We start from the raw sequence: 17,985 nt of genomic DNA, 5'->3' as shown, positions 1-17,985 counted from the left end.
ACATTTATAAGTTCTCTGTAACTGTACTGCATTTTCCTAACGATGAGTTGATCATAATTTAAATGCATGAGCACAATAGGTTGGATTTTCTCTTAGAGTAAACCCAGTAGATACTACTTTGGGAAGTTCATATGTTCTATACAGTTGTGTGACATTAGAGTTCGTATACATAAATTTGGGAAGGGGAGATGCTGCCCCACAGGGGTGCAAGGGAGCTTTGCTCTATGAAAACCTAGCTTTGATGCATACTGTCCATTATGGCTCTAGTTCTATGACCTGTGACCTAGCAGCATATCTCTGAGAAATCATATTCTGATCACTCATAAAGTAAATACTTTCAACATTTCTTGTCAACAGCCTGCCTTGTACTGTTGTCTCATTGTTTTTGATGTAGTTTCAGAATTCATTATCAGTTCTTTACACTTCAACAATGTCAACCAATAGCTCATTTTTATGTTGTTATTCATCAACATGAGATTCTTCTGAATATACTTGTCTTTTCTGATATGCATCTTTATAAAATGATTAATTCTATCACAATGTCAACAACAAAAAAAAAAAGAATCAGATTACATTGTCTTCTGTCATGCTTGTAACCATCTAGTAGAAGGTATTTGAACACCAATTGCATCATACTACCGTTGCACTTTATGGTGCTCTTTTTCAGTACCATCACTGTTACAGCAAATTTTCACTCTAGTTTTCATTTTCACATTTTAATTTGACTTGTGGTCAATTCTAAATACTCCATTTCTTCAGTTAATTTTTCTAATGGTGTACCTGCAATTTCATTTACTCTAAATGCATCCACAAATTTTGATATGGTCATTTATATGTATTGCCACACACCCACTCAAACAGCAAAATATGCACATTCCGAGCTCACTACACTTGCTGTCATTAAGACACAACTTTTATTATAAAAACAATAAAATATTTCTGGCGCCTTGCTCTGCCAGCCTTTTAGGGAGACAAAAAATGCCTGAAGGCTGAAATGCCAAGGATACTTCATTGTTTTTTTAATAACATTTGTGTTTTAACTACAGGAAGTGTATATGTTTTTATTTGCTTTTCTTAATAGCTTGCTACTTGTTTGACCATTTTTATTTCACAGACTGGTCTGTCAATGAGTCATATAACTCACCAGATTCACACTTTTGGTTAGATTGTTTAGCTCAGCAACATAAGCATCTATGGTTTATTTAGAACTCTGCATCCTTGTAAAGAACAAATGATAAGTGACAGTGTCAGTAATTCCTGAACTTATTCTAATTGTTACCAGTAGTAGATTTAGACCTGGGTGCAGGGGCATGCACCACCCCTTTTTTAAAGTAATTGTACATCCATATCATGGAAAAAAAAAGAAACGCACTGTTCTTTTGTTGAAATCAGAAAATGTACAGCCAAGAGTGTACATTTTTCTGTTTCAACCAGTGACGGATTTACTGGTGGTGCTAAAGTGCCCCTCTTATGACCATTCATCTCTCAGCTGTACTGCTTTTGGAGGTATGTTCCGCTCTTCAGCCTTGCCATTTGCCATTTTATATTTTTGTGCATGCCTTGTAAGCATATCTCCTGAAATATGATTGAACTGTGAGGATTAGTTCCTAGTCAGCTGATTCCCACATTCCAATCATATTTCAAAAGCCAGAGCAATGCAGCTCAGAAGTTACGGGCACTGCTAGCTGGGACATTCCTCAACCTACTTCCATTGATGTGTATGCTGAATCCATGGATAGACAAGGGATGTTCCTCAAGCTGCTTCTGCAGGTATGTGCTGCAGCCAACACAGATGGATATGTAAGGAGTGCATTTGTGTGTGTGAGTGCGCATGTGAATGTGTGTCTGTGTGAGAGACAGAGAAAAAGAAAAGAGTGAGTGAGTGAGTGAGTGAGTGAGTGAGTGAGTGAGTGAGTGAGTGAGTGAGTGAGTGAGAGATACCTTAAAACTGTCCAGATTTTCATAGAATGTCCAGATTTTTCCTTCATATTTTTGATCTATTCCTCATACAATTTGTGATTTTCTGGCAAATCACTTGGATGATCTGAGGATTGAAGTAATTAAATAATGACATATACTTGAGTTTCAGACTTCATATCCTTCAGAAAAATGCATGCTAAGACAAATCCTGTTTTTCCAGCAACTTTCTAAGTTTATAACACCAATATTTAAATTCTGTGCCTATTTGTGGGCCTTTGTCCCCCCTCCATTATGTAAGGCTTTGTCCGGATTTTTTTGTGCTGAGGTTGAATGGTATGGTTCAACTTTTCCCCTCATATGTTTGGTCTGTTCCTCACAAAATTTGTGAGTTTCTGGATTTTTGAGGTAAATCAGTAAGGACTGAATTCACTGATTACAGCATTTGAGTTTCAGACTTCATACCCTTCAGAAAATATATGGTAACACAAGATCTTTTATTCTAGCAACTTTCTAAGTTTATGACAGCAATATTTAAATGTATCCCTATTGTTCATGCTTTGTCTCGATGTATTGTGCTAAGAGGTTATGTGTGTGTATAAAATGCACTAATTTAGGATAGCAGGTGGTTAATTTACTCATGCTCAAACCCTGTAACTTAGTTACAGAAAACAAAAGTCTGAATCCTTTACTCCAACCACCAAGCTGACAGGTGTATTTCTCAAGGAATTGAGTTTCAGGTGCACTTCTCAAGGAATTGTGTTTCAGGTACATTTTTCAATGGATTGTAAGCTTCAATGGAAGAGAATTTTACTGCTGCTCATGCTAAGTCTGTTTACAATATGCTATCAATATTGTGCTATAGATGTGAGCATTATTGTTAGTAGCACAACAGGTAGCATTCTTGCTCTTGATGTAGAAGGTTGTGGGTTCTACTCCCAAAGCATGTAGATGGATTATTAATACTGTGTTGGACTTCCTGGGGTGGGGTTTTGTAGTCCTGAGTATGTCCTCCTTTGGATGAGATGGCTAGTTACCAGTTTGCCATCCATTCCCTAGTACAATCTTGCCATTTTTAATGTAATGTAGACAATTTATTCTTCAAGGGTAGCAGGCATTGAATTTGTAGATGAAACAATTAAATATAAAGTTGTTTGCTAGCAGCACCCTCTTCATTAGTTGCAGCATATCTTTAATGTGGAATTATTCAGATGACTTTTACTTCCACAGAGATTGTGCATATTGACTGATATTAATGGATTGTAATGATAAAAGTTTCAGTGATCTTTTATTGTTGAAATGTTTTGAATTGAGCAGTTTTGTCATTATTGGTTCATGTGTTTTGTTTCATTACATACTGTAAAAATGTTCAAAACTACATATTTAAAACACACTAACAAGTGGTGCTGTATTATATAGGGAATGTAATTTAATACAATCAGTAAGGTGAATCGAAGAGCACATGCATGTATGCATAGTTCTAAAAATGTGTACAAGGGGCCTATGATTTGAAAACAGCCCAAAGATACATTTTTCCACCATTGGCTAGATGCATTTTCTTTGATTGTCGGTTTCAATGCCATGAATGAATTTTAAGGCCAGAGGAGTTTACTGTTAATGTCAAGTCTGTTTTCACCATGAGACTGCATTGTTTTGCAGTGTTTGTGCTATAAAATTTAAAATAAAAGTTTTAAATTAAATCCATATATCTGTAATCATTGTAGAAGTAAAAAATAAAATAGTATGCACACCAAGAGGTTTGTTTATGGTAAATGGGGAGAAAGAGACAAGTAATGGGCACTGGAATGGCTGTGGGGGAGTTCTGTGTGTGTATTGGGGACCCAACCATTACCTTGTCTGGGGCCCCAGACATTACCTTGTCTAGGGCACCATTTGACCATGATCTGGTTGTGAGAACCAGAGTAAATGTGTTATTTTCCAGGAATATTATGAATATATATTTGCTAATAAATATATTAAGAACTTTACTATATAAACCCCTTCTAGTACTTCTATGGTATGAAATGAAAGCATACACCATGCTGGAAAATGCTGCACTGACATATGATGTCTAACTATCTCTGTTTTTGCAGTTATTTACATTTACATTTATTTGTCCATTAAATATGCAGTACTGTAGCAATAAATGGTTATTTTGGATAGCCTAGGCAGGATGTATGCGTAAACAGTTGATCACTCACACAGTGACACAGCATGTCCAGTTTCCATCTCACAGCACTTGGTTTTCTGGTAAGGGTCTTCGCTGTGACTTCTGCTGTGAGGAGTCTGTATATTCACCCTGCCTTTTAGAGGGTTTTAGCCAGGTGCCCTCATTTTCTACAAACTCTCCAAAAACATGCCATGTACAGTAGGTAAGAGTGTGGCGTGTGTGTGTGTGTGTGTGTGTGTGTGTGTGTGTGTGTGTGTGTGTGTGTGTGTGTGTGTGTGTGTGTGTGTGTGTGTGTGTGTGTGTGACTGTATTTTTATCTGTCTTATGATAGATGTGGCTTGCCAGGGGCAGTGTCAGTATGCGTGTGAGTGTGTAAAATTATATCACTGATTTTATCTGTAGACGCACACAATATCGAAGGCTAAGCCTTCTGGAAAGCAGTAGAAACAGTTATACATCATCTAGAACATCAGAGCTTCTTTGGCCCTGCAACCCCCAGACCACCAGCTGTATAAGATTTTTTTTTCACACATACCTAGTAGGAGGTTTCCATCTTCATCATCTTCACTGGGCTTTGTCAAGTCTAAAATCAACCTTTTCAAATGTGTTCACAATACATTGTATAGCTTATGTGAAAGCTGGGGTGAGTGTGGTCATTGTTTCTTTAACTTTCCTCACAATTATGCATTAGAGATTTGTAAAAGTTGACTATTGCTTGTCCAGTGGCTATATACTCTTCAGGAGAAAGAAACTGGAGTAAACCTTTTTCACTTTTCTCACTGTTAAACATCAGACATATACAGGATGCTTGCTTTTGCGGGGAGACATAAGGAGGAATGCTGAGTATATATATATATATATATATATATATATATATATATATATATATACACACATATCTGATCAAAATGAAATGTGTTAGGTGAAGGCAGTCCTAGAACACTGGGCTGTTCATAAGCATCACCCCTGAGGAGTCTGTGTGAAAAAAAGTACATGGACTTGGATTTTAGTCTGTCTAGTGAAAAAACTGTTGCATTTTAAGCATATTTAAGTGTTTAGTGAGGTACATGCTGAATCGGGCATTATATTCAATGATCACCCTAATAAGAGAGGGATAAAGTGGTACTACAACATCACTAGATGATGGTGGGATAATATAAAGGATGTGATGTTTAAGGCTAAAGGATTTTCTAACCACCACAGAGGCAAGGGGGGGGTGTCAGTGAGGACTCCATTATCAATACAAGCATCCAAGTTCCAGATGACTGACCCAGATTTCAACAGATTGTTACATGTAGGTTTTCTCCATTGCAAACAACTTACAAAAAAAATATATTTAGATTTACTGTGGTACTCGCTGTGGCTAATATCATCTTCAGTGGGACTGTTTCATAGGTTATAACAATGATTATGCCAGCTATGCCATGGGAGGAGACTATGACTTAGAATGGGGAACCAATGTCTCTTTCAGACATGCACTGAAAAAACCTTGTCTTCGTCTTCTCCCATTAGGGGTCGCTATAGTGGATCACCAGTCCTCAGATTGATTGGCAGTGGAGTTTTTATGGTGTTGAGTTGCCAGCCCAGCACCCAACCTTCACAGAAGGCACACACACACACACACACACACACACACACACACACACACACACACACACACACACACACACACACACACACGCATGCACGCATGCACGCACACGCACACACACACACACACACACACACGCGCGCGCACGCACGCACACACACGCACACACATGCACACACAAACACGCACACACACACACATACACACACACACACACACACGCACCCCTACTGCATGTCGTTAAAACTCATTCAACCACAGGGAGGACATGCAGACTCCACCCAGAAGGCATTCCACCCAAGAATAAAACCAGAGCACTTCTTGCTGTGAGGCAACAGCACTAACCACTGCACCACCACAGCCAACCAAATGTGCTATGTGCTGAACGGGAAATATCTGTTTCTACTACCACATCCACAGCAAAATCATGTGCAACTGAATGTTTATTGTTGTCTTTTCCTGCATAATGTCAGAACACCTTAAGGTGATCTTTCCACATCCCCCAAACCAGTGCCCCAATTTCCCACTCTGATCACGGTAGTCAATTAACCAGACTGCACTCCCCCATGCAGATTCCTGAAAATGCCACTGGTTACTATTCGTTTTTCAGTTCTTCAAGAAATGCAGAAATACTAAGTAACTTCAACACACAATGCATCCATCCATCTCTTTACTGGACACCCTCATTTCATCTTGCCTTCTTTGTATCTGTCCCTAATCTTCTTCACCAGATTGTCTTCTACTTTCCTGCATGTGTGCCCAAACCACCATAATCTGATCTCTTTGACCTTCCCCATAATTGGACCTACCACCCTTTCAGGCACTTTGTCACCATCACTTATAACTTCTGTGCTAACCCATTCCACTACTTTCCCTTCTATCTCAATTTTCAGCTGCTTCAGATTTCACCCATTTGCTACCATATCAACTGTCAATACTTACGGAGTATGGCAAACAGATTTTCGCGATAATTCCACTTGCTTCCCAATACTGAAATCTGACCGTTAGAAATCTCAGGAATTGCCTTTTCTTTCACAGTATAGGTTGTTTTAAGAAGGGTTATTAACACCAACGGGAAAAGTTAGTGTTGCTGTGGCTGTATGCACATTTGTGCATTAACATATATGTGAACCTTACTAAAAATACAAACATTATCAAGGAATTACACCACTTTTACAACACACAATTACTACCCAAAGTAAGCTGTACCTTTCCAATTCCCCTTGAAGTCTGATCCGCGAGTTCAGACATTAATGCATTATCTGTTATTGACAGGGTTTTATTAACATGATGTGTACTTTACTGCCAGCACGTGTGCTCCTATCTCATTTCTACATGAAATGTAAAGGTACAAACATATTTGAACCTTACTAAATATACAAACATAATGAAGGAATTAAAACATTTGTAGACTGGGCAGTTACTATGAAATGTCAGCTTTACCCTTTCAATTCCCATCCCAGTTTCTCTCCTGACTTCAGACGTTAATGCATTCAGTGTTTTAGCTACTCCTTTCGTCAGTGAGAGAGCAGCCCTGAGAACTGAAGCATTGGGTGTCTAATGCATGCTAAACAGGAAGAAGAATTGTGCGATTGTTTTTCTTCCTGAATGTAATCCCAAGTTAGTCTTCCTTAGTAAGGATGTGAAATAAAACACAAAAAGTGTTAAAAGAGTTATAAACACTTGAACTATCTGAATTTTGCAACCGCAAAAACCTGGTAGCGATAATACACAAGTACCCAACTGTCTTATCTGTTCTCGTTTTCATCCTGTACACCTTCAGTTTTGCATTCCATTCCCATAACATTTGAAGTTCTTGTTCAGAGTCTGACTGTAATGCATCATCTGCATACAGCAGTTCTGTTAACCTGTTTACTAATGTAGTCCATCACTTCTGTGAATGAGTTAAGAGTTGAACCCTGAAATGTGTTTCACTCCCACTGGGAAACTCTCTGTTGCGTCTGAACATTGTTCATACCTTTGTCCTTGGGTCCTTATACATAGCCAACACTAATTCTACCAATTTCCTGGGATCTTGTTATATGCTTTCCAAGTCTAGGAAGGCCCAGTCGGACTCATTCCTTGTTTCTAGCTTCTACTCAACTATCTGTCTCACAGCAAACATCAGGTCATTTGTGCTGCATCCTGATCTGAATCCAAACTGCTCATCCCCCATCTTACTTTTTACTACTCTGCATATTTGTTTATCAATCACCCTCTCCAGAACTTTCATAGAGTGTGACAGGAGTTTGATTCCTCTGTACTGCCCACAGTTGGGGATGTCCCCTTTGTTCCTGTACACTGGCATGAGTATGCTTATTCTCCAGTCATCTGGGACATGCCTTTGTCTCCACAGTGCTATGAGTTGTGTCAGAAGCATTTCTCCCTGAACTCACCCAACATCTTGATTATATCTGCCACGATCTTATCTCAACCTGCTTATTTCCTTGACTTCATTTTATTTAGTGCTGTTCTTGCTTCTTCTGTGGTGGGTTTCTCCTCCTCTTCTTCTTTCATTGTAGACTGTGTCTCAGGCAATACAGTTTCTGTGGGGATTTCTTCATTCAGACACTGCTGGAAATACTCCTTCCATCTGCCTTTGATGTCCTGTAGACTAGTGAGCAGGCTGTTGCTGGCATCCCTTATGAAGGGTGCCTGACTATCTTCTTTATCTTTCTGTCTTTGCCTTGCAACTTGATGGAGTTTCTTTGAGCCTTCTGCTGAGTTACTTTTCAGAATATGGTAAAGTGTCTCTAATGCCTTATTCTATTGTAACTGCTCTAGTAGCCTGTTTGTTAGCCAACCAGTATTGCTTCTTAGTCTGGTCCATCTTTTCTGTCTCCCTCCATTTTCTGCACTCCTTCTTTCCTTTGATAATTTTCTGGGCTTCTTGGACTTCTGCATTCCTCCACATGTTTTCCTAATGTATGTTATTTCCATACCTGGCTCAGCCATGTATTTGTTCTATAATTCTCACACATGCTGTTTTGAGGCGCTGCCATCCTTCTTCAACTCCACCTATTTCCTCTTTTTCCTGACTATTGTGCTTTCTCTCCAGCCAACTTTCAAGTATTCAGTCTTTTGACCTTAGAGCCTTCTTTGACCAATGCTTGCAGCAGATTTTGGCAACCATCGTTTTATGCTGAGGGCCAACTGTTTCACTGGGGATGACTTTGTAATTGCAGATTCTACCCCACTGCCCTTTTCTTACTGGGAGGAAGTCTATCTGAAATGAATGTTGGCCACTCTTGTATGTGATCTTGTGACTACCTCTTTTGCTGAACCATGTGTTGGCCACCATCAAGCCATTTGCCAGAGAGAAGTTTAGAATGGCTCCTCCATCTTTATTCATGTTGCCACACCTATTTGAATCCAGACAGTCCTCGTACCCTGTTCTTTCTGTCTTGATATATGATTTCAGGTCCCCCATTATCAACACCAACTCATTTTCTCCTGCTTTGTCTAGTAGGTCCTGCAGCTGTTGCCTGAATGCACTATTTTCTTCATTATCACAACCCTGCTGTGGGCCGTGGGCTGAGATTATGAATACGACCATATGCTTACAGTGGACTTTGATTGCTATGAGTCTGCACTAATTCTGATAACATCCATTACTGTTTGCTTCAGCCTCACTACAATTCCCATATTTCCATTCTGTCCTCCCCTTGACTAGTAGACTCTGGATCCCAAACAAAGTGGCTTTGCTGCACTGCTTTTCCATCTTGTTTCCTGGATATGGGCGGTATCCAACTTCCTCATGTCATCCACTTCCAAACCACATCCTATCAGTGAACCTATACTGAGTATAAACATCCTTAGTCCTATTAGTCCCATGGGACAAACAGGAACCAACAAACCATGTCATATCAACTAGGAGAAGAAGTTACCAAGAAAAAAAGCACAGTGTTGTGGGTCCACAGATGGTTTTAATATAAAAATAATATCCACAAACGTAGTTAAAATCCACAGTTGTTAAGCGCTTTCATCAAATAGTTTGACTTCCTGTTCTGAGGAAAACCTCACAAACTACGTTTGTGGATATTATTTTTATATTAAAATCATCTGTGGACCTGCAATACTGTGCTTTTTTTCTTGGTTTGTTCATTTTCAGAGCACTGTGAACACTATTTTTTGGACTTAGGAGAAGAAGTTACCCATGGGGACAACACAAGAGTAGGTGCAAGCCTCAGTTCTGGAGACAAGACCCACACAAAGACAACCCACAGCACATTGAAGGAGAGGAAGGCTCCCTTAATGTATCTTCTATAACCCATAATAATGGTTACCAAAACCAAGAGAAAAAAGGCAGGTTTTTCACCAGGACCACCAGGAACCCAGACCAGGCTTAACCACACCCTCTCCCAGAACAAGTCATCAGGCATGAAGGCAAAAACACAGAGGGAAACAACCTCCATACAAGTCAATACATGCCAACAGGGAGACATATGAGGGAACATTTTCTCACCCCTACTCAGAAATCCCCACAAGGACACCAACAACAAAGAGTCAGGCCCTGGAAGGAAAACAAAGAACTGAGGAACTTGGAGAAATCAAGACAACAGAAGGGGTGCTCTAGAACTAGCAAAAAAGTAAAGGGGGCTGAGGTCTGGAACCATTCCACAAAACCCATATCACCACTAGAAAAATAAATCATTTCTACCTTTTAACAGAAGTAACCTAGTTGAAACTGTGATAGATTTCAAGCTGTATATGAGAAAAATGAACTTAAAAGTGTATTTCAGTACTAAGACTAAGAATGAAAGCAGCCAGTGTAGCAAGAATAGTACCAAACAATGGGAAAGCTTAATGACTTCTGACCCCTGTGCACCCTACCTTGGGGGCCTTCTAGAGCAGATGTGAAGCAGGCATTCCCAAAGACCTCAGCAAGCTACCTATGAATAATTTCTACAACTTTAGAATGAAGAGCTTAGAGCTCTAAAGAACTTAAGCTCTACGAGTATTAGAGTTATGAAGGCGGACAAGAGGGTGGCATTCTGATCACAGACATTGTAGTTACAATAGCAAGACAGAAGAAATGTTAAACAATGACAGATTTTATAGTGAATGCAGTTTTAAAACAGTGCATGACACTTATAACAATGTATAACTGAGAATGCTACATGAAGATGACCTTTTAAATGCCAAACTGATTGATTTTCACTCTACTCCCTCCCCAAGAATTCCATGCTTTTTTCGAATAAACCTCATAAGAATCTCCTAGACCCCCCAAAGAGGCCAGTATTTCCCAGTGAGGGCTCCATAACCATTATTATCTCCATATATCTGGATACCCAAATAAAACCATTGACTGAAGCTAACAAATCTTTCATCATGGACTTTCTGGATTTTCTTGGAAAAATCAGAAACATCCCTGTGAGTGAGTCTAAAATCCTTGTCACCTCTGATGTGGAAGCACTTTATATAGTGCTTATGCTTCCACCGAGCTGCTGTATACAGGCAGTAATTCAGGCATACTAAGTGGCATAGATGTCATGGCAGAAGAAACTGAAGTACTTGACAGACTCTTGAATTTAACCCTCAGTAATAACTACTTCAGGCTTAACATTAACTTATAGAAACAGATGGCCAGGAGTGCTATGGGGGCAGCTATGGCCCCAGCCTGGCCAATGTAGCACTTGAGTAATAGGAAAAATTATTCATTTACCAGAGCCAGTTTTTCTCTTAGATGACATCCTCATCATTTGGTAAGGGGATGAGTCTACCCTGGCTGATTTTTACACCTCCATCAGTAAATCTATTATGAAATAATAATTACAATTACAAAAGGTATGAAATGTTTATATAAAATGAAAAATAAAAGGTAGGAAGTGGGGTGAAATGACATTTCCTGCTGCATGCAGTTTCCTCGCTAAGTACAAACCATTGTCTTAAGTTACCTTGGTGAAGTTAAAATCAGTTTCTATCACCTTTACTGTACACTCAGTATAATGACTAGCATCCATTACAAAAGTGCACCCTTTCCATCACATTTCATAAACCTCCTGGACTTGTCCAAATTGAGGTTGTAAAATAAAAATATAAAAAAAAAATTTTAACTTTAATAATTCCTTTTATATATTTTTTATTTATTTCACTATGTAATGAAATTTCTGAGAATTGGTCTGTGTGACTTGTGGTACTTGTGTATTTTGTTTTAGTTCTTGGTTTTCTAAAACTGGAAGCTCATTTGTGTTTTTGCTTGTTTGAAACTTAGAACAATATGAAAAGGTGACCAGATTTTATGTTGTTTCCGATGAAATACGATCACTGAGGCATACCTAGCAAATTGATTCCAGGGGATTTGGTTTCTTAGTAGCATTGATTGATACACTTATACAATAAATAGCCTAATACATTCAATTTTGTGAAAAAATTGTTTGAGAAGTGAGACGTGTAAACCTCTCAGTTTTTAGTAAAACATTGAACCTCCTAATTTTTAAATAAACTGTTTAGTTCTATCCTCCTACATTCATATCATCTAACGAGTATTTCCTAAGTGTCCAGACAAGTAAAGATGAAAATGTAGGTAACACAAGTCGGAAACAACATAATACACACAAATTACAACAAACAACATAATATGTTCATCAAAATAATCAGTTTAATTTTCATTTTTTTTCGCATTCATTTGTTTTATTTTCATTTTCATTTTTATTATATTATTCAACAAATGCGTGTGTCTTTTTTGTGTAATTCTTCTTTTAATAATATCTTTGAATTTTTTAAGTATTTTGTTTACGAAACTTGTTTTTAGTAACCAAATTTCTTGAAACACAAATTTTAATTAATTAGGATTTAGGAAGGGTGCAGTAGTATTTATTTATAATGTTTATAGTTACTGTGTTGATTGACTTGATTTTTATTTATTGATGTGTTTGTGGTTTGTTCCCAACGAAAAGTGTACTGTAATTATCGCACTTCAGGATTAAAGAGCATTTCGTCAAGGAGCCCTGCTTTTATTTATTTGTTTTCCACAGTTTGATTGTCTTGGTTTTTTATATTTGTTTGAAAATGAGGTTGTCCAAATTCTGTCTTTCATTTTTGGATATATTAAAATATTTATTTTCAAGTTGTGCTTCCAGTAAAACTGTCATGTCCAGTTCACACACAATCAAAAGTTTCAATAGTCTGATTTAAGACCTGGTTGAATGTACTAGGTTTCCTAAACGCACAATCACCTACTTTTTCATTACTACTCAATAAATAATTTAAAACTAATATTCCTTGCAAACAATTTTAAATGAAGCATATTTGGCAAGACACGGGTTCTCCAGCTTGGAATAAAGATTTACTCAAATATTTCTCTCCTCTTCAGAGATTCTAGATTTAGAATTGTTAAAAATCTTAAAGTCCTCTATAGCGCGAGAATTTTTCAACTTTATCTCCTGTTTTTGTTGCTAATATTGAACCAAGCAACCTTTGTTGGCTTGTCTGGGTTCTCCTGCACAATTTCCAATTATTCTGATTGGTCCAGATTTGTCTCCCCTGCCCTTGTCCTCTCTCAAATTGTAAGGGAACATTGTAGAGCATCCTGCCCAACCTTGGTGGTTTCCTCCTCTTTCATTTTGCCCTGAACACTGTTGGTATCCAGTTTGTCTTCTGTTCCAATGTAAACACTTCAACTGGTCATTTTCCATCACTGGACTTAGTTGATCAATGATCTCGCCTCTGAATACTCTTTCTAAAAAAAAATCATCACCTCCTACTGAAACATCATTAGTTGCCTTTTCCACCGGCTGTGATATTGATTAGTTACCCCATCTGCCAAAATATTTATAATACAAAAAGCAGTCCTATTGCCATAATCATTATGATCACAATCAACATTTTTTTAGTTTTCTCACCATTAAATTAAACTCAGTTTTGTTCACCTCAGAGAGAATTCTTCTTCCTCCCTTACTAATGTCACTATTGTTTGGAATATTCTTGACCTTTGACAGCAAAACTTCAATATTAGTACAAAATCCCGTCATCCTTTTTTACAGTGTATCTTATTAACAAACTAATTATGTTCATCCCAGCCTCATTTAATAACTCTTTCAACTGTAGAAAAATCATAGCTGATTCTGTCATACCATTCAGAAACTTATTGAGGTGCATTCTTCTCAGTTTATGTTCTGTAGACTATTCCAAAAATAAGTTGCCCACAACATACCTTTAAATTTATAGGCTATTTTCTCCAAATATTTAAACAGTATATTATTTTTAATAACACACTCATTACCTAATCACAAAACATCTAAAATGCAATCTAACATACATTTAATCTAAACCACTTTCACTCATATCACATTTCACGTAAAATTTCATATACAGCAAATACTCCTACAAAAGTTTTGTGGGAGGCAAGCTCCTATGTACTCCCACACCTCTTACTCAAATATGCTAACTCCACGTTCACACAGCTGCGGAGAAAAGAGAAAACAACACACATAGTGATACACTGCTAGTGCACAAACACAAACTAGTTGACATGAGGGTACAACATGTGTATGGGTATTAGTAAAGTAAAATGGTGCACTAGACTAATTTGTCTTGTAATTCCATCTATCTTAACACCCTAAACCACAGCACCAGTAATTCTCCTTAGCCTGCTACACATTTCTAGTTTGATTAGTGTCTCAGTCACTTGATAGCACAGGCAGTGGAAGATGGGCATGCCTTTCCTTGGAGACATGTGTGGTACAACGGAGACTGTTTACATAGCTTAAGGTAGTCATGGCTTTGGGTGGGGACCAGGCTAGTGTCTCTGGTTGGGTCTACAGGCATTACTGCTTAGGAGCCAGATTGGAAGATGTCCCAGCAGCCAAGCCTCATGGTAAGACAAACCTTAAGAATGATGTTACCATACAAGTTAGAGCACGGGTACCTGAGAAGAAGTAAGTTACCTCTCGAGTGGCTATGGCAGCTCTCTGGACTCCCACCATTAACTGGGAATCTGACACACTGCTGTCTATAGAGATTCATAGAAGAAGAGTGGGGCAGAGATAGGCCTATGGCTAGTAGCTTCCTGTCTTAGGTTGTGCTTTCTTCACATACAAGGCTTCAAAAGGACTGGGGCATGGGACAGCATCCTTGAGTACCCATTGTGGGCTGGATATGGGACTCATGGGAGGCACGCTGCCACTCAAGAAGAGTAGCACCAACCATGCTAATATAAGAAATTCCAAATAAAAGCATTAAATATATATGTGTGTGTGTGTGTGTGTGTGTGTGTGTGTGTGTGTGTGTGTGTGTGTGTGTGTGTGTGTGTGTGTGTGTGTGTGTGTGTGTGTGTGTGTGTGTGTGTGTGTGTGTGTGTGTGATATCTCATAGAACGTCCAGATTTTTGCCTCATGTTTTTGTTCCATTTCTCATAAAATTGTAGTTTTCTGGCAAATCATTATGGATTGAAGTGAGAAAATGGTTACATATGTTTAGGTTCAGACTTTGTAGCCCTCAGAAAATTCACGCTAAAGCAAAACCTGTTATTCTATCAACTTTCTGTGTTTGTAAGTCCAATATTTAAAAATTATCCCTATTTTTAGGCCTTTGTTCCCCATTATTTATGTATTTGTCCAAATTTGTTGCTCTAAGAGGTTGAGAGGTATGGTGTGTGGGTGTGTGTGTGTGTGTGTGTTGAATAACATCAAAATACCCAGATGGGTCAACAATGCAAATGTCAACAAGGAATCCAAGGAGCATGCAAATGTAAACTTAAAAAAAGAAAGAAAGAAAAAGAAAAACATATTTTTTTCAGGGGACAAGCCCTCCTTACACTCCTACACCCCTGTTAATTATTTACACTTACTCTGACAGCTCACAGTCTCTTGGATAGAGGCATATTACCCAGCCCTGGAAGCTGTCAGTCTTGCACACCTGTCAGACATCTGCTTTCTCTCTCAACCAAAGTATGTCAACAAAACTGATGTCAGGATTTGGGAAATTCCAACTAATTCAACTGCTCTAATATGTGCGCGTGTATGTGTGTGTGTGTGTGTGTGTGTGTGTGTGTGTGTGTGTGTGTGTGTGTGTGTGTGTGTGTGTGTGTAAACCTCCTGTATGTGTGTGTGTGTGTGTGTGTGTGTGTGTGTATATATATGTGTGTGTAAACCTCCTATAATGGAGGCATGTGAAATATATGAAAATGACCTCTTAAGGACATCCAGTATTTCAGGTGGACAGCTTCTGAATGTCCATGACTTTTTAGTTTTTAAGTCTTTATGAATACATTAAGGTCAGTAAAGCCAAACCCTACTAGCTGTGGACATGCATGCTTTGGGCCTTTGTATTGACTTCATCAGCACAGCATAAGTTGCTTTTTTAGCTATACTTTAGAAACACAAGGTCTTTAAACCCAGCTGATGCCCACAAACATTAAGGTGCCTACCAAATATCCCAACATCCAAATGAAAGGGTAAAATGGTCTCACAGAGAAACAATTTAATTCAAACTGCAAGCAAAAGTCAGCCATGCTAGAGTTTTAACTGTGTAATACCTTAAACCTCTTGTATTGGTGGCCTGTGAGAAATATATAAATGGCTCCTTAAGGACATCAAGAGTTTCAACTGCATGGCTTATGAATGCCCATGACTTTTTACTTTTTAAGTCATTATGGATACTTTCAGGCCAATGAAACCAAACCCCACTAGCTATGGAATTCACTTTTGGCCTTTTTATGGGCCTCATTCATCCACCTCCCTTACAGAATCCTCTGCTGTTTAATCAATGTTTATACAAAACATTTGCTTACATTTCCTGCTTACGTCATAAACATGGTCCATAATGTATTCTCTCAACTTGTTTTCAGTCTTGCCATTATAGCTGACTGCATACCAACACTTTGCTATACAAATCAGCATATTCACTAAACTCTTTTACAAAACTATTTCACTACACTCCAAAACCAAAACAAAAATAACCCTCAAAAATTCTGGAAAGGAATCTCCACTCTCCTCCACCCCAGCATACCAGATACTCCTACCCCAGATCCAAATGCTCCAGAACTAGATTTAGCCACCCAATTTAATACCTTCTTTATTGACTCTATTTCAAAACTAACCTCTTCATTCTCTACCTCCTCCCCATCTTCTAATACTCCATCACTCACCCCCACAATCTCTCCATCAACTCCCTACTCCCAATCCACCAATTCCTCCTCCACACAAATCCTATCCTCACCCATATCACCCCAAAACTCAACACCACCGAATGCACTATCTTCACTTTAAATCCCATTCCTACTACTACTATTAAGAAACTCCTCCATAAACTGAAACCATGTACCAATGCTCCTGATAATATCCCTTCTTACTTTCTTAACATTGCTGAAAGTCTGGCCTACCCAATTAGCATCCTAATTAACCGCTCCCTACTAGAAGGCACAGTTCCCCAAATTTGGAAACAAGCCTTTATTATACCATTACACAAAGGAGGTAACAATAATAACACAACCAATTTTAGACCCATAGCCATCCCGTCCCCATCTCAAAATCCTTGAAAAATGTGTGCAAATCCAACTCCTTCCTCATCTCCTAGACAACAACCTGATAACCCCACACAGCATGGCTTCAGACCCAATCATAGCACCATGACTGCCCTTCTCTCCTTCCTTGAAATAGTAAATAAAGCCCGAGACTCTGGACAAATTGTTTCCACCTTACTTCTTGATCTTTCCAAAGCCTTCGATACTATCTCTCACAACCTGCTCTTAACTAAACTCTCCAAACTCTACCTATCCTCCTCCTCTCTGAACTGGTTCTCTAGCTATTTATCCAACAGAAATCAAGCTGTAAAATGGAAGAAAGCAACTTCCTCCTTCCTAAGCACCCCTACCGGAGTCCCCCAAGGCTCCATAATGGGCCCTCTTCTCTTCAACATCTTTATCAATGACTTCCACAAATCTATCCCTTTCTCTAGCATTATCCAATATGCAGATGATTCTACTATCATCTGCTCTGCCTCTTCTATCTCCACCCTACAAAAACTTACTCAAGACGCCTTCTCTTCCACAGAGCAATGGATGCTTTGCAATCATCTAGCTCTCAATGCCACCAAGACCAAATTAATGTTATTTACTCCTCCAAACTCCCTCCCCCCAACATAAACTCACTCTTAGTTACCAGTCAAAATAACTCTCCTCTTGAAATAGTGTCAGAGACCAAACTTCTTGGGGTCCACATTGACAACCAACTCAAATTTAATTCCCACCTACAAAAGAACATCAAAAAAACACATCAAAAACTTGGCATGCTATATAGACAAAATGCCTACCTCACACCTACCACTAAAATCACTCTAGCTACTTCCTTCCTCATTCCCTCCCTCC

At 38.6% G+C, this 17,985-nt stretch overlaps 1 protein-coding gene across 1 annotated transcript in view; it reads right to left on the bottom strand.

Moving 5' to 3' along the window:
* The window catches only part of LOC122801319 (autoimmune regulator-like), a 452,484-nt gene that overhangs the window by 242,408 nt on the left and 192,091 nt on the right, over nucleotides 1-17,985 (bottom strand). The gene's annotated exons all lie outside the window — the stretch shown is intronic.

The sequence above is a fragment of the Protopterus annectens genome, chromosome 4.part1 (genome assembly GCF_019279795.1).
Source record: "Protopterus annectens isolate FY-2018-M chromosome 4.part1, PAN1.0, whole genome shotgun sequence".
In the NCBI taxonomy this organism is placed as follows: Eukaryota; Metazoa; Chordata; order Ceratodontiformes; family Protopteridae; genus Protopterus; species Protopterus annectens.
This window is presented reverse-complemented; position numbering and strand designations above follow the sequence as displayed.